The following is a 17,834-nucleotide window of genomic DNA, read 5'->3' as shown; positions in this document are numbered from 1 at the left end:
AATTATAAAGGAGGAAGTAGAAGACATTGTCTTGTTGCTGTGGATGAAGGTGTTACTGATGAAGAATCAGAGGATGAAGAGAGTGATGATATAGTGTTTGTAGTTGTAAAGGAAGAAGTGTCTGACAAGAAAGCCCTTGTCTCTTGCATTGACAATTCCAATTAATGGATTATAGATAGTGGGTGTTCTCACCACATGACTAGTGACCGAAGAAAGTTTCTGTCTCTGGAAGAATATGATGGAGGTGTTGTCCGGTTTGGAAACGATGCACCATGCTTGGTAAAAGGTAAATGATCTAGCTCACTGAATGGAAAGAGCAGTGCATATGATGTCTAGTAGGTAGAAGGTCTGAAGCATAACCTTTTAAGTGTTGCTCAGCTGAATGACAAAGGACTCACTTTGAAGTTCAAAGGTGGAATCTGCAGTATAATTAGAAAAAGTGGTGAACTTATTGCTACCGGTAAGTAGACCAGAGGTAACCTATTTCAGTTGAATGCCAAGATTAGTCAGTGTTTGATGGCTAAGTTTGATGATAGTTGGATATGGCATAGGAGACTCTGTCATATGAACTTTGACAATATTGTTAAAGTTGGTAAGATAAAGGCGGTAAGAGGATTGCCTTTGCTGAACAAACCTGAGAATTCTTTGTGCAGAGAATGTCAACTTGGGAAGATGTCTTCCTCAACTTTTAAAGGTAAGTCTTTTTCAGCAGAGAATTTACTTGATCTTGTGCATACTAATTTGTGTGGTCCTATGAAAACTAGAAGTATTCAGGGAGATAGGTATTTCATGATTATTATTGATGACTACTCAAGAATGATGTGGGTCACATTCTTGAAAGACAAGTCTATAGCATTTGGAAAATTCAAAGCCTTCAGAGCATTAGTAGAAAAGGAAAGTGGCCAAAGGATAAAGTGCCTAAGAACTGATCAAGGAGGAGAATTCACTTCTGATGAATTCAAAAATTACTATGAAGAGAATGGAATCAAGAGGCAACTGTTTGCTCCTAGGAAACCACAACAGAATGGCATAACAGAAAGGAATAACATGACTGTAGTTGAAGCGGCGAGAACAATGTTGATCCAAGGAAAGGTTGCTCACACTTTTTGGAGAGAAGTGATGAGCACTATAGTCTATATAATGAACCGGGTACTTATCAAGAAAGGCAAAGATAAAACCCCTTATGAGTATTGGACCGGGAAGACTCCCACTATGAGTTACTTTAAGGTATTTGGAAGTAAGTGTTATATCAAGAGATGTGAGCATTTGAGCAAATTTGATGCTAAATGTGATGAAGGAATATTTTTAGGATATTCCACTAAGAGAAAAGCCCTCAAGTGCTATAATAACAGAACTTAGAAGATCATTGAGAGCATCAATGTCAAGGTTGATGAATCTCCTGAGAAATCTGAGGGAACCAACAGCGAGCAAGTGGAAGGTGAATCGGGAATAGCTTTCTAGGAATCGGTTACAAAAGAAACAAGCAAAGATCTCAGTGTTCCTATACCAATAGAAGTTGTGGTAGGAGAAGAAGGAGAAGAGGAAAAGTAAGAAGAACCAGCTAGAGTCATTCCTAGATATGTGAAATTACATCATGATCCAAAGCAGATTGTAGGAGATAAAGATGCATGGATACTCATGACAAGAAAGGTGAAGGAGAACTCTTGCATGATCTCTGAATTAGAGCCTAAGACTATTAAAGAGGTGCTTACAGATGAATATTGGACTAAGGCAATGGAAGAGGAGCTAGATCAGATTGAAAAGAATGCAACATGGTCTTTGGTACCCAGACCTGAACACAAGAATGTCATTGATACCAAATGGGTCTTCAGAAATAAATTGAGTGAAGAAGGTAAAGTTGTAAGGAACAAGGCTAGGCTTGTATGCAAGGGATACACTTAAGAGGAGGGAGAAGACTATGGAGAAACCTTTTCTCCTATGGCTAGACTATGTGTACAAATGCTAATTGCATTTACAAAATTTAAGGGATTTAAGGTCTATCAAATGGATGTGAAGTTTGCATTTTTGAATGGAATCCTTGAAGAGGAAGTATATATAGAGAAACCAGATGGGTTTTCCCTATTAGAAGATAGTGACATGGTGTGTAGATTACACAAGGCCCTGTATGGATTAAAACAAGCACCAAGGGCATGGTATGAATGATTACACTCTAATCTTGTGAAGATTGGATTTGAGAGAACAAGTGAAGATAGCAACATCTACTTGAAATCAGAAGGTGATCATATTTTGATCTATGAAGTATTTGTAGATGACATAATCTTTGGAGGAGATGATGAAATGAACCATGCATTTGCAGATGTAATGAAGAAAGAGTTTGAGATGTCTCTGATTGGGGAGATAAAATTCTTCATTGGTCTACAGATTCAACAAATGAAAGAGGGTATCTTTATTACCCAGTCCAAGTATGTGAAAGAGGTATTGAAGACTTTTGGCATGGAGGAGAGCAAACTGGTTGGTACACCGATGGTGACTGGTTGTAAACTGACTAAGGAAGATAATTCAACATTGGCGAATGAGAAAGAGTATCGATCAATGATCGGTAAGCTGCACTATGTGGTGCACAAGAGACCAGATATTGCTCATGCAGTGGGCATAGTAGCTCATTTTCAGAAATATCTTAGAGAATCCCACTTGGTAGCAGTCAAGAGGATTCTTAGATATCTAAAAGGAACAGTTGACTATGGATTATGGTATCCATATAATGGTGACTTCAATCTCAAAGTGTATACCGATGCCGATTGGGCAGGTAATGTGGACGATTGGAAGAGCACAACTAGTGGAGCGTTCTTTCTTGGTACAAGATTACTATCATGGACGAGTAAGAAGCAGAGCTATATTTCCCAGTCTATAGCTAAAGCAGAATATGTGGCAACATTTATGAACTACACTCAAGCAATCTGGATGAAACATGTATTGGAAGGTTTCAAAGTACCTGTATCTGAACCGGTGAATATATTTTGTGACAACACAAGTGCAATAAATATTTCCAAGAATCTGGTATTGCATGCTAGAGCTAAGCACATTGAACATAAGTATCACTTCTTGAGAGAGAAAGTTCAGAATAAGGAGGTTGTACTACAACATCTTTCCAGTAAGGAGCAGCTAGTAGATATATTCACTAAGCCCTCACCGAAGACTACATTTACCTATTTGAGAGGTGAATTAGGGGTTCTGCCCCTTCATGAAGTCAACTAAAGTTGTGTGCTCCGCACCAGTCAGGAACTACTGTGTCAAATATTTCAAGATTGATGTGTTGAAGGATGCTACTCCATAGGGGGAGCAACATAATAGAGAATGGAAGCTTGTGCCTCCACTTTGGCATTGTTGTCAAAGGGGGACAAGATATCTGATGAGTTATGGGGAGAAGATATTTGTTAATGTAGATACACTGGTTTATGATGTCTACAGTTGCAATGAGTATTTCCATCAATGCCAAAGGGAGAGATTGTTGGATATGGTTGGCATATGATGAACCGACATGATGATATGATGATAATGTATGTTGTCATTGATGTCAATAAGTGAAAGTGAACCGGTATGCAGATTGGAAGAAGACTGTGAACCGATATGAAGATATGTAGTGAACTAGTGTCGAGGTTTCACTAAGTGTGACTACCGGTTGGTAATCTCAGTTATAGGGTTTCCAATTTGGCAATCCATCTTGTGTGATGCAACCAAAGACATTCTGTGATGAGTTAGCTAAGAGATGTGAATGAGATTGAGGTGCCAGGACATTTTTGTGCACATGAAGGATTTCCTTGAGGATCTTGCATGTGGAGATCGATTGCATTAAATGTCTACCTCAGGAATGAACATTCTTCTTAGCGGTATGAGAAGAGAGCATGATGGGTTACTGATTCCCATATGCAGTGAAGAATGAATGATGCAGATTGTCTTGTGATCTATTTAAGATTGTATTGCTCCATGCAAAGTGTTTGGATGGTCAAGATTGGACCGCTTGTATTGTAAACCTAAATGCTTAGGGTTTATGCTACTGACCTAATTATTGTCTATAAGGTCAATGATGTTTGCTATTGTTTGTTGTTGGTGAATGTTGTGTGTGTATCCGAGTGATGAGATACTTGCCAAACCAGTAAGAGAAAAATTACAGAGTGTGATTGCAGAAGAGAGGAACTGAAAAGGATCTGCCTTGGCATGTAGTGTTGTTATTAGATCAAATTTTTACCTGTTGTCTTCTAACCATTTCAACAGTTGGAAAATCCCTTTACCGGGTAGCTTTAATAGGCTTATTGTAAATCTTTTAACCGGGTGACTCAAGATCATCAAGTTCTTCAAATCCTCTAGCGAGGTAACCTTTAACAGGGTTTCAACCTTTAATAGGGTATATAGCCATCCCTTATCGAGGTGATCTTTAATAGGGTCGATTCTTAACAAAACCTAGTTGTAAAGTCTTTAACCGAACTAGGCTCCTAACAGAGCGAGCTTCAAAAGAGTTCAAAACAAGCTTGTGAGTATTCATCCCCATCGTGGTTTTTCCCATTTGGGTTTCCACGTGAAAAATTTGTTTGTCATGAGTTGTGCATTTTTCATGTGATGATTAAGTATTCTATGTTTTAGTGATTATGCATGCAGAGCTAATAAGTTATGGTATTACTGGTATACCACATGCATATGTTTATGGGTGAAGTTGTTATCAAGTATTGAATGTATTTCAAGTAATCAGACTTATCAGTTTATGTTGTTTGAAGTCCTACTATGTTTAATCGGTATTGCCATGGTTAAGTTTAGTGATGAAGACAACCAGTTGGTATTGTTTTAACTTGATAAGTTGTTGAGAAATTTTTTGTCTGTACTGATTCACCCCCCCTCTCAGTATCGATTAGGGTATTTGTTGTTCATCATTATTCATCAGGAGTAACTTATACCAGAAAGAAGAAGAGTGAAGGAAAATTTGATACACAGGCTGAAAAGAAGCCCAAAAAGGATGAGAAAGAGGGTGACAACACTGACACTCAATCAGATGTGGATATTAAAGAGGTCAAAAGAAGTGGAACAAACATAGCTCCAATAGTTGATGAATTATTCAATGGGATCAAATAATTTGGAGGTTTGTCTGGTGTTGGGAAAACATATTCCCTCAGTAATGAATAAGACAAAAGGAAAATTGAAGAAGCCCTGATCTGGAACTTGCACAAGTTTGTAGAACTCCCAGGGAATTATATGGAATAATTCCCTTAGATTTGCAGGATCAAATTGAAGGGAGATGGAAAACAACTCTAGCTATTGAGAAAGAGCATAGGATAAAAGCACTCATGGAAGTGCAACATGATCTAGATCTTGATCAAGCTTCACTAGTGGCTGAAGTATACATTCAACATTTTAAGATAAGAAATAGAACAAGGAGAGTGGTTGTAGGTGAATTTGAAGAAGTACATGAAGAAAGTTTTTCTTTGTGGAAAACAATCATGAATCAAGAAAAGAAAGTTGAAGAAGAAACAACAAAGATAAACAAACAGGATTAGAATGCAGCTGCCCTTGACAAAGGGAAAGGTAAATAAAAAGGTTCTATTGAAGGTTTTGATGTTTTCTCAGTTGATGAGATCATAGGAAATGTTGTGTCAAACATTCCCAATCTGACAAAGGATGTCGAGAAACTGGTTCATACTACACTGGTGAAAGAAGTTGATCAAACTAAGCATCTTGGTCAAGATGAAGTGATAGTTGAAGACATTCCTTATGAAGATACACCCCATAGAACTTCATTGACACCAAATCCTATTCTATCAGAAAAAGGCAAAGAGGAAGAGAAGAAAGTAGAGGATAAGAAAGCAGTGATGGATACTCCTTCAACAAAGAGGAACTTAGACTTAGCAGAGGAAAGTTAAAAGAAGAAAGTAAAACTCACCACTGTAGCTAGCTCTAAGGTTGAGACTATAGAAAAGGAAGATGAAACAGAGAAGGAAGAAGAGGAAGAATCAGTCATTGATATAAAGAAAATGACTCCCAAGAAATTGATGAAAGTCTAAGAAAAACTGAAAATTCAAGCTGAAAAGGCTAAATTGAGAGCAAAGAAAAAGAAGGCAAAAATTATCAATTCTGCCAAGACAATTCTATCAGACCTAATTCCTGACATTGTTGTTGATGATAAAGCACCCATCATTAATCAGTTGGGCACTCTTGTAACAACAATCGGTTTAGAGGCAATCAATCTGGAGAAGGTTGCAGTAAGGCAATATGAGTCAAAGAGAGGAGAATATATAATGGAACAAATATCAATTGGAAAAGTTGCCCTCTCCACTCGAACAGAAGAGGTTAAAAAAATACTACAGGAAGTTGGCCAATTATTGGTCAAATCTTCAAGTTTTATTGATTTCATCAGATATCTAGAAGATAAAAGAAATCAGACTCAAAGAGAAATTCAAGATCTGATAAAGTTTTTTGATCCTCTTACCAGTTAAACATCAACTTTTAGTAGCAAGGTCAAATTGCTCAATCATGAAATCAAACAGTTGAAAGAAGAAGAGGAAAAACATGGTCTTAGTTTGTTAGAGCTATAGTGCTATCTAGCACCAATTACTGATTTCATGCAAATGAACATTAAAGAAGCAGAACGCCTCATAAGTGAACTTGATTGCAAAGCAGATGATGATATGGAGAATTTGGTTGCAGTTTTGCATGGACACTTCACCACCATGAAATAGATAAAGCCTTCATAGGAATCCTCTTTGACAACAGCTCAAGAAAATTTCAAAGAAATTTTTTCTTTACTTGGATAAATTATTTTGTATAGTCTTTTCCATTGATGGAAAAAGGGGGAGTTTTGGAGATTTGTACATTGTGAGTAACAGGCAGAAACATGGGCCAGAACTGACACATTTTTGTAGTGTTTGGCACCAATACCAAAGGGGGAGTTTGTTGGCATTTTGGTGCATTTTGTATGTCGGTGAATGAAATGGTTGTCATTGTTGGCAACATAATCTTCTAAGTCTTCACAGTCCATTGACAAAGAAGTAAAGGATAACCGGTAAAAACAAGAGTTCTTATTCCTATTGGCAGTGAGTAGATTGGTATATAGAGGTTAATCAGATAAATAGAGTATAGGTCAGCTAAGTAATGTGTAGATAGGGTAAGTAGTGTGAGTAGATCAGCACACAGGAGGTCAACCAACCAAACAATGACTAGAGCAGTGTTAGGATTCCCAAAGATACTGAGAGGGGGGGGGGGTGAATCAGTATCTAACCAGTATATCAAATTACTTGATTTAAAACATGAAAAGCATATTAAACTAAGTACCGGTAAACCATAAATAATGCAGTAAATAAGAATAATAACAACAACGTGAGAAGCACACCATAACACAGTATTTTAACGAGGAAACCTAGTGTAGGAAAAACCTCGGTGGGATTTTTGACCCACAATATTTGCTTACTGGACAATAAGGGAATATTACTCTTACAATAGGGGCTTGCACATGCAGGAAGGCCAAGTGCTTAGAGCTCACTGCTCAAAATGAAGTCACACTGACTTACAAAATGGATTATACTAATCCAATGTCTTGTACTGCTTTAGATCAGCATCTGCTATGCCAGGTTCAGTATCAGTTTAAGCTCTGCTACATACATAAACCTTTAACCAATAATTCGCATATTAGGTGTGCATGATTTCGCCTATGTCCTATTACATTATTTTCTTACAAAATGATCTACAATGATCTCATACATATGTGAGTCATATTACAACTTGCCATGTCGGCTTACAATGATTTTACAATTAATTATAAAATACATTTTAAACAAAATTGAATTCAGCCAAGGTGTCGATATCCTTCCTTTCACTACCGATGTTCTGTATGTCGGTGTTTTGTATGCCGGTGTAGAGTCTGTCGGTGTCGGTGTCGATATCTTTGTCTTGCTGGTGTTATATGATTGCAAGGTTGCCATCAATGACAAAACCTTCAATCACCTACAATTTCTCATTGGAGTGTGCATTTGCCAACAATCTCCCCCTTTAGCATTGATGGCAACACTCATGATAAAAATCAAAACTGTCCAAAATGATATCCAAAAATAGTCTGCCAAAATTGTCTTACCAAAACTGTGTGCCAAAAATGTATGCTCCCCCTGAGCATATGATGTCCTTTCTTCTGACCATTTTTCTCATCCCACAACTCCCCCTTTGACATCAATGACAAAGGTTGTCATTCGGTGTCAGTGGAGTCCTGCCTAGATTCTTGTAACCTGTGGGTTACAATCTAAAAAATATCTGTCAAAATTAAATTTATACCGTTACTGAATGTTTTTCCGTCATTTATTGCCTCTTGAGTTCTCTGCACTGTACCGGTGAGTATGTGCATTTTCTCTTCCAGTGTCTTCAGTTTGGGAACCAGAGCCTCAGATATTTCTTTTCTCAAAGAAATAAGATATTCTAGTCTTGGACTAAGTCTGCATTTCAAGTCCTTTGCTTTATCCTTATTCCTTGTTTGTCATTTTTCTAGTTTCTTGATTTTCTCTTCTTGCTCTGCAATCTTCTTCTCTAAATCCAAAAGTGAATCTGATGCACCTATCGGATTGTCAGCAATATTGTTTATCTTATCTTGTGCTTTGCTGATCTCCTTGTCAAGATCCTCTGTCAAAATATTTGTTTTACAAGTGTCCCTGTACAGTTTCTTGGAGTCAAGAATTATTTCTCCAAGTTTCGGTAATAGGGTATCCATTTTCTCCTTGTTCTTATTTACAATATCCTCAAAGAATTTCTCTTTTTCCTTTATCATTCTTTCCTTAAATGTATTCTCATTTATTTGATCAACAGTCAATATGTTACCGGTGATGAACTTAGACAATGTATCTAGTTGACCTAAAGAATCCTTATTATCAATTGTGCACTTTGGTGCAATCAATTTAAGAATTGGAATTTTATCATCAATAGCCTTATAGGCTTGTGCATTGCATTATGTGATCTTCTTTATTGAATCTAACAAGACCTCTATTACATTTGTAGGTCTGAATTCTGCCATGGATGTACCAGATGTTTGTCCAATAGTCTTTGTAATAGCCATGCTACTGGTTGTGGTAATTACCTTGTTTGTTTCAACCTCTGGTAGGTCAGTCTGTGTTTGCATTTCTATAAGTAGGGGTTTGGGCTTTTCAGTTTGGGCCGGTGGCACTGTCTCTGTCTGAACTTGAGCATCAACCTGTACCTATTTCTCCATCTGTGTCTCAGAAGGTTTCTCTACCTGTATCTCAAAGGGTTTCTTTGAGCTTTTAACTGTCAGTTTCTTAGATGTAATCTCAGTTTATGCTTCAGAACTTTCCTTTGTCGGTTCTTCAGATGGTTTTTCTGTTGTATCTACCGGTTTCTCTGTGGTACCCTTTGTCGGTTGCTCTGCCTGTGTAGGTTTTTCTATGTTTATCTCAACCTCTGCAGTCGGTGACTCAGTAGTCACATTTTTCTCCTTATCCTCAATGGTTTCTTTGTCAACCACAACATTTACTTCATGTGTGTCTATATTTATCGTATACAAAATTTCAAACTCAGGATTTGTATCCTCTAGTGGAGTCTTCATACTCTTTGTGGTCGGTTGATTGTCAGTAGTGTCTACCGGTGGAGTAACTGAAAGAGGTGGGGGCATATTGTCAGTTATTTTCAGGCTTGGTGGTCCACCTACCTTACCTTTCCCCTTATCTCTGTCCTTTTGGTATACTTTAATAGTTTTTGGCCTAAGAAATTCTTCCTCTTTTTCTTTTTCCACAAAGAATATATCCCATCCATCTGTTGTTTCTTCAGATACTTCATTTACTCTACCCGCCATTAGTGCTACATGTCGGTGAGTAGTGGAAAATACTATTTGGTTAACCTCACTGATTAATTTGTCTATTTCATCAGGTGAGTTAACTGGATGCACAACAAGTAATTTTTCAATCTTAATTTTCTTATCCAGCTCAACAATGGCTAATCTTCTGGCTTCAAGTCTCCTATACAGATCATTTGGAATTTCATCAACAATTTGCATCAAAAATTTCTTGTATATATCTAAGTGTAAAATTATACTGTTCTCTATGCTTTCCTTATCATCAGCTGATAGTGTATTGTATATTTTGTTTATGTTCTTCAGCTTACCATCCCCTGTAATTTCGCTAAGAAGTTTGTCTATTGGAGCAATATCTTGTTTTACCTTCTTCTTCTTAGGAGTCATTTTCTTCGTCAGAGGCCTTACTGCCTGTTGCTTCCGTCTTGTTCTTTTTGGTGTAGGAGAGGGTACCGGTGTGGGTTTTCTTTTCCTTTCTACCCTTTTAAATACTACCGGTATATCACTCTCAGAAGAAGTTCCAACTGGTGAAAGATGAGTTTCTGGTTGAGGTGCTTCCAACTCACTTTCACTTATACCAGTTTATCTCAAAACATCTTCCTTGATTGCCTTTGCCTGTTGGGTTCCTTTTTTTACAGTTGCTTCGACTTTCTTAACCTTTTTCCTAGATTGAATAGTACTTTCTATTGTTTCAGCACTGCCAAACACTTTCTCTCCCAGTTCCTTTGGAGCTTCAAGGAGGGATTTTGCATAAGTTTCTATGATGTTGTCATCTGTTTCATAGCCCATTTTAGTTACCCAAATAGTTCTAGGGATAACTGCTTCCATCCAAATTTCATCTTTCTTGATCACAAAATAGATTTCTTTTTGATAATTATCCATAATAGCTTGTGATAGTCTTACTCTGGTTTTCATTCGAGCCTTCAGTGCTTGAAAATACTCATTTAGGTTTTTCTCCCTGTTCTCTCCCATATTGTTTAGTAGATCCAACAATTGTTGTTCTATCGGTATGTCAAAGCCAAAATCTCTAGCACCAATACCAGGTACTTGTTTGGTTATGTACAACATCAAACAAATAAGTAAGTTTCCAAATCTAAATGTTCCTTTCTTATCTCTTTTAATCTTTCCCAAATTATCTATCAACTCATCTTTAAGCCATTCACATATATCTATTCTTGCATTATCATTGACCACATCATAGGCACTTTTGATACATAGGCTAGAAACTGAATTTAACCTATTTGCATGTGTAGCCTTATAACCTAAAATCATACTGATAAATCTGACATTCATATCTTTACATCGTTTACCCTTAAAGACCTTTTATCAAATGTTGCACCGGTTAGGTTTATCACTGTGTCATTTGGGACCTTATTTGTTTTGCCAAGTCTGTTACCGGTGGAGGGTAACCCTGTTACAACTTTTACTGCTTCTTTTGTGATTTTATGGATTGAATCCAACCAGAAAAATTCACCATGTACTCTGCTTAACACAATCCTTATGATATCCTTGGGAAAATCCGGGATACTAAGAATTTCAGTGAAACCTAGGGTTTCTACTATCTTATGTTCAGGCTTGACATTTCCAGATTCATCACAAATCATGGTTTTATACATATTCTTAATCTCATCATCACCTAATTCCTCAATATGACAATGTATATACATCCTAGGGTCTTCAACATATACTACTCCCTTAGGGATTTGAGAAAATGCACCTATGCTATCATATTTCTTTGCAATTTTGGGAACTAGCTGGAATACAGGTCTAGGGCACTTAACAACTTCAAAAACAGTAGGGTTTGCAATAAATTCAGGAGTGGATGAAGATGACATAGCTATAAATACCTCAATCTACCTTAGGGATGAATGCTTTGATGGATTGCTTCACTTCTTCGCTTAGAATTCCTTCGCTCGGGATTTTTCACGCTCTCGAAGATTTGAATGCTCGGTGAATGAAAAAGGAGCCAAAACATTTTCTTTATAATGTTATTTTCTCCAACTACCACATTTAATGCTTGTTGGTTAGGTCACAACTTAACTCATCTGCCAGTATAGAAGTAATTTCAACTTCTTACCATCAACCGAGGGAATAATAGCATTATTTTCATTTTGTTGCTAAACCCCCAAAAGATTTTTCTTTAGTTAGATGAAGATTCTCCTGCTGGTGGAGTGTTACTATGTTCTGCTAGTGGAGGAGTATTCCCATCAATATTCTGATCTGACTTTCTGATCCATTGTTTTGAGACTTCTTGCTTTACCTCTTCAACTTTTTCTTTACCTTTCAAACTAGGACTTTTATTGTTTACCGGTGATATCTTACTTCTACAAAATCTAGCAATATGTCCAATTTTATTACAAGCATAATAAGTCACTTTGTTCTTCTGAATAGCTTTCCCATATCCTATGCCAGTATGTGTTCTGCATTGATTAGATAAGTGTCCAAATCTTCCACAAATATAACATCTTACATTCATTCTGCAATTCTTTGAATTATGACCAACTTTGTTGCATTTAGAACATTGACCGGTGGGTGTATTAATATTCTGATGATTTCTAGATCTACACTGATTTTCTCTATGACTATACTTGTTATAGTTAAAGCATTTGTCATTAAATTTGTAAGCAATAGGTTGTCTTACCGGTTTGCTATGATCATGATTGTTTGTAGTACCGGAGCTTTCACCAGCTTCAAAGCCAAGGCCATTTGTATCACCATTAGGTTTTTGATTTTTCAGCATATCAACAAGTTCTTCTAAACTTTTCTTGAATTTCTCCTTGTGTTGATTTGCAGCAGTCAGCTCATTCTCCAAGATTCCTTTCTCTCTCATGAGTTCAGTTCTGTCATTTTGTGTGTGCATAAGATCTATCTTCAACATATCATTTTCATGACTGAGTCTTGTGTTATCATTTCCAGCATCATTCAGTCTTCTAACCAAGTCTTCTTCATTTTTCTTTCTGTCTTCAATTTCTTTACAGAATCTCATAGTCATGTCTTGCATCTCATTCTTTGTTGTACTGATTTCTTGTCTTAGCTTGTTTATCAAATCATTAAGAGTTTCCTTTTCATTTTCTTCATTTTGCATCTTTTCACAAAGTTCTCTTCTCTTGTTCCTTGCAATAGTAAAGTTTTCTTGAAGTGCTTGAATAATATCCTGAGCAGCCTTCAGATCATCTTCTAGTTTGATATTCTTCACTTTTTCTGCATCATAGTTTGTAAGAGTAGTTTCCGATTGTTTTCTCAAGTTTTCCATCTCTACCGGTGACAAGATCTTCCTCAAGTAGTTAGGATTTTGTAAATAGAGGATCAGGCTCTAATACCAATTATCAGGATTCCCAAAGATACTGAGAGGGGGGGGGGGGTGAATCAATATCTAACTGATATATCAAATTACTTGATTTAAAACATGAAAAGCATACTAAAACTGAGTACTGGTAAACCATAAATAATGTAGTAAATAAGAATAATAACAACAACATGAGAAGCACACCATAACACAGTATTTTAACGAGGAAACCCAGTATGAGAAAAACCTTGGTGGGATTTGTGACCCACAATATTCGCTTACTGGCCAATAAGGGAATATTACTCTTACAATAGGGACCTGCACATGCAGGAAGGCCAAGTGCCTAGAGCTCACCGCTCAAAATGAAGTCACACTGACTTACAAAATGGATTATACTAATCCAATGTCTTGTACTGCTTCAGATCGACATCTGCTATGCCAGGTTCAGTACCAGTTTAAGCTCTGCTACATACATAAACCTTTAACCAATAATTCACATATTAGGTCTACATAATTTCACCTATGTCCTATTACATTATTTTCTTACAAAATGATCTACAATGATCTCATACATATATGAGTCATATTACAACTCTTACAGACTATGATGCAGAAAAAGTGAAGAATATCAAACTAGAAGATGATCTGAAGGCTGCTCAGGATATTATTCAAGCACTTCAAGAAAACTTTACTATTGCAAGGAACAAGAGAAGAGAACTTTGTGAAAAGATGCAAAATGAAGAAAATGAAAAGGAAACTCTTAATGATTTGATAAACAAGCTAAGACAAGAAATCAGTACAACAAAGAATGAGATGCAAGACATGACTATGAGATTCTGTAAAGAAATTGAAGACAGAAAGAAAAATGAAGAAGACTTGGTTAGAAGACTGAATGATGCTGGAAATGATAACACAAGACTCAGTCATGAAAATGATATGTTGAAGATAGATCTTATGCACACACAAAATGACAGAACTGAACACTTTTGTAAATAGAGGATCAGGCTCTAATACCAATTATTAGGATTCCCAAAGATACTGAGAGGGGGGGGGGGGTGAATCAATATCTAACTGATATATCAAATTACTTGATTTAAAACATGAAAAGCATACTAAAACTGAGTACTGGTAAACCATAAATAATGCAGTAAATAAGAATAATAACAACAACATGAGAAGCACACCATAACACAGTATTTTAACGAGGAAACCCAGTATGAGAAAAACCTCGGTGGGATTTGTGACCCACAATATTCGCTTACTGGCCAATAAGGGAATATTACTCTTACAATAGGGGCCTGCACATGCAGGAAGGCCAAGTGCCTAGAGCTCACCGCTCAAAATGAAGTCACACTGACTTACAAAATGGATTATACTAATCCAATGTCTTGTACTGCTTCAGATCGACATCTGCTATGCTAGGTTCAGTACCAGTTTAAGCTCTGCTACATACATAAACCTTTAACCAATAATTCACATATTAGGTCTACATAATTTCACCTATGTCCTATTACATTATTTTCTTACAAAATGATCTACAATGATCTCATACATATATGAGTCATATTACAACTCGCCATGTCAGCTTACAATGATTTTACAATTAATTACAAAATACATTTTAAACAAAATTGAAGTCGGCCAAGGTGTTGGTATCCTTCCTTTCACTACCGGTGTTCTGTATGCCGGTGTAAAGTCTGTTGGTGCCGGTGCCGGTATCTTTGTCTTGCCGGTGTCATATGATTGCAAGGTTACCATCAATGACAAAACCTTCAATCACCTACAATTTCTCATTGGAGTGTGCATTTGCCAACAATCGACACATAGGAGGTAACTGGTTATGTAGAATTTGATTGGTACTCCAACATAATAGGAGTCTCAACCAACAGACCAGGAAATGTCTGTAGCATCCTAAAATTGTGACGCTTGCAATTTCAACTGCATTTGGGTCTTCACGATGGCGACGCAACACTGAACCTAAATGGAGACCCCGAAACTTGTTCATGACATCAAAAACTGCATTTTTCAGCACCCTGGCCTGATCCTCCTTGCACCCTGCTGTCCCAGGAGGTGGGACCATGGCGCCCAGCACCCTGGTCCTTCAGGACTAGGGCGCCCAGCGCCCTGGTCCCTGGCCCTATTTTGGGCCCGGTCTCTTTTGGGCATCGGGTCTTTAAGTTTGCAAATTGGAAAATATTGTTTCCTGGTCGGCCCAAGGTCGGAAAAATCAGTCTGTCAGCCCTAATTGACAAGTATATAAACTGCATTTCCTCTCCCATTTTAGAGAGGAAGGACATGTGTGTACAAGAGGTGGAAGCGCTAGGCAAACATTCAAACATTCAAACATTCAAGCATTCAAGCATTCCTTCAAGCAATTGAGCATTCTAAGTCTCCATTCAAGGCTAGGTGTTGCATTCAAGACAAGGATTCAACCATTCAAGAGGAGATCACTTACAACATACAAAATACAACATACATTACACCTTCGCATGTAAGAATACAAACATTCTTACAACAAGGTATCAGTACTTGTTTACATTACAAACATTTACATTTACAGCATTCTCATTTCTTGGTTAATTCCAAAACCGGGGTTTGACCTAAAGGCAAACCTCTAATCCCTAACCCCCCAATCGTCCTCTCTTTTCTATGTGTAGGTTGTAGGTACGCGGCTGTAATTGAAGATCTGGAATCCTTGTGCAGAGACGAACATATCCCCCTTCATTTCGCGGATTTTTCGGAGGACCATGTGCACGCCGGGCGCCATCATCTCGTCAACTTTCGCTCGAATTTGCAAAACAACATCATCTCGACATTTTACTGCTAATTCCAGGTCCACAGCTTCATCCCGTATCCCGATCTCTGTTTATAAGCAAATCTTTCTTACTTTACATGCATTCCTAGTTCAATCATTCTATCTACATTCTTTACAAAAGAGGGTACCCTTGATGTCTTAACCATTGAAACTCATTTAGAATCCAATCTTGCATTGTGTGGGATTGGATCTTGTGGGTTTCAACCCCTCTTTTGAATGTAAAGTCCCTCCTAAGTGAAAACCGTCAATCCTAGTGACCCCCTTTCTCCTTGGAGTGGGGGAGAACACCCAGGGTTCGATTTTCTGCTTTACATTTTGGTGAACCCGACATGAACATCCTAATTCTGATTACTCATGGTTAGATCTGAAAATTTTTGCTTCCTTGATTACATTTCTATGTTTGATCTTTTGCAAATTTTAGAGGTTAATTGCACAAAACCCTAAATTTTCTTTTTAATAATTGAGCTTGCGAAATGTTTAATTGTTAATGCTTGTTTTAGATCTGCCCTTCTACTGCAAATTGTCAAATCATATCTATGCTTTAATTTTGAAAATTAAGTGGTTAAGTGTCAAAACCCTAATTTTTAAAACCCTCTTGATTCAGCCTTTGACTGATGATTTTATTGATTAAAACACCTCCAAATCGGTTGTAACTTTGGATTCCGCAAAAAAATCATAATATATCTCATCCCTGAAAAATTTGAAAAAAAGTTGCGAGGACCGTGTGCACCCCGGGCGCCATTGTCCCCGACATTTTTTCCGAAATTTTGGGAGCTAGATCTTACTGTATTTTTCTGCTAAAATCCAGAATTTTGGCTGATTTCATTAATTCTTACACTTTCAAAATTAAAGTCAAAGTTGGTCTAGGGATTGCTTGGATTAAGGCTTCTAGTCATTCAAAAATTGTTGAAATTAAAATTCATGTCAAAATTGTGCTTCTTAGTATCCTAAATCTGAAAAGTGTGTTGGCATTCATTCGAAATTTCAGTGCTTTATTCAAATTTTTGCAATTTGTGACTTTTGAAATTAAATGTTTAATTGCGACAACCTTGATTTCCACTTTCAAAATTGAATTTTGCATGAAATTGAGTCAATTTTTAAATTTCAAAACATGCATTGCTTTTAGTATTCCCTCTAAAATCATAAAATTCAAAATTTCAGTTTCCCTCTCTTTTTCAAAATTCAAATATTGCATTTTTTCAACAATCTTGGTAGGGTTCAATTTTGAGATTGCAACTTTAATTTGGCCTATCTACAGATCGTAAAATCACTCAATTTTTTCAGGTTAGCTTTAAAATCATCATAACTTTCATCCCTGAAAATTTCGAAAAAAGTTGCGAGGACCGTGTGCACTCCGTTCGCCACGGTCCCAGACATTTTTTCTAAAATTTTGGGAGATTGTCCTGATTGCATTTAACAGCTTAAATCTAGGAGATTGGCTGATTTTACTGAAATTTGCTACCTCTAAAATTCAAAATCTTCTCTCTCTCCCTAGTGCATGAGTTTTACAACAATAAGCCCTACTTACACTATTCCCGTTAGGCGAAGCCTTAGAATTAAGTCTTTCCAAGGTTTAATTACTGAGGAGATGGAACCTAATTTGAATGACCTTTTTAACGAGGACACGGGTAATTCCTCTAATCCTCCTAATGATGAAGAAGCTCTCCATGAGGTTTCTGAAGAACAACTTTCGAAATTGGATAACCAATTTGACGATTTTCGACAATGGATGTCTCAAGAATACCCTGATAGTCAAGCTCTTCCTTTAATTGAGGGTCTAAAACGTATGCTTCAAAGTGATAAGAATGGAATTGATATTTTGCATGGTATTGCACACATTGTGGATTCAAATGTGATGCCTATGAAGAGTTGTGCGGAAACTTTAGGTTATACACAACCTCCTACTCAAGTCAATCATTCTATTCCTTTGACAACCTCTATTGCTA

This window comes from Cryptomeria japonica, chromosome 7, assembly GCF_030272615.1.
Source record: "Cryptomeria japonica chromosome 7, Sugi_1.0, whole genome shotgun sequence".
NCBI lineage: Eukaryota > Viridiplantae > Streptophyta > Pinopsida > Cupressales > Cupressaceae > Cryptomeria > Cryptomeria japonica.
This window is presented reverse-complemented; position numbering follows the sequence as displayed.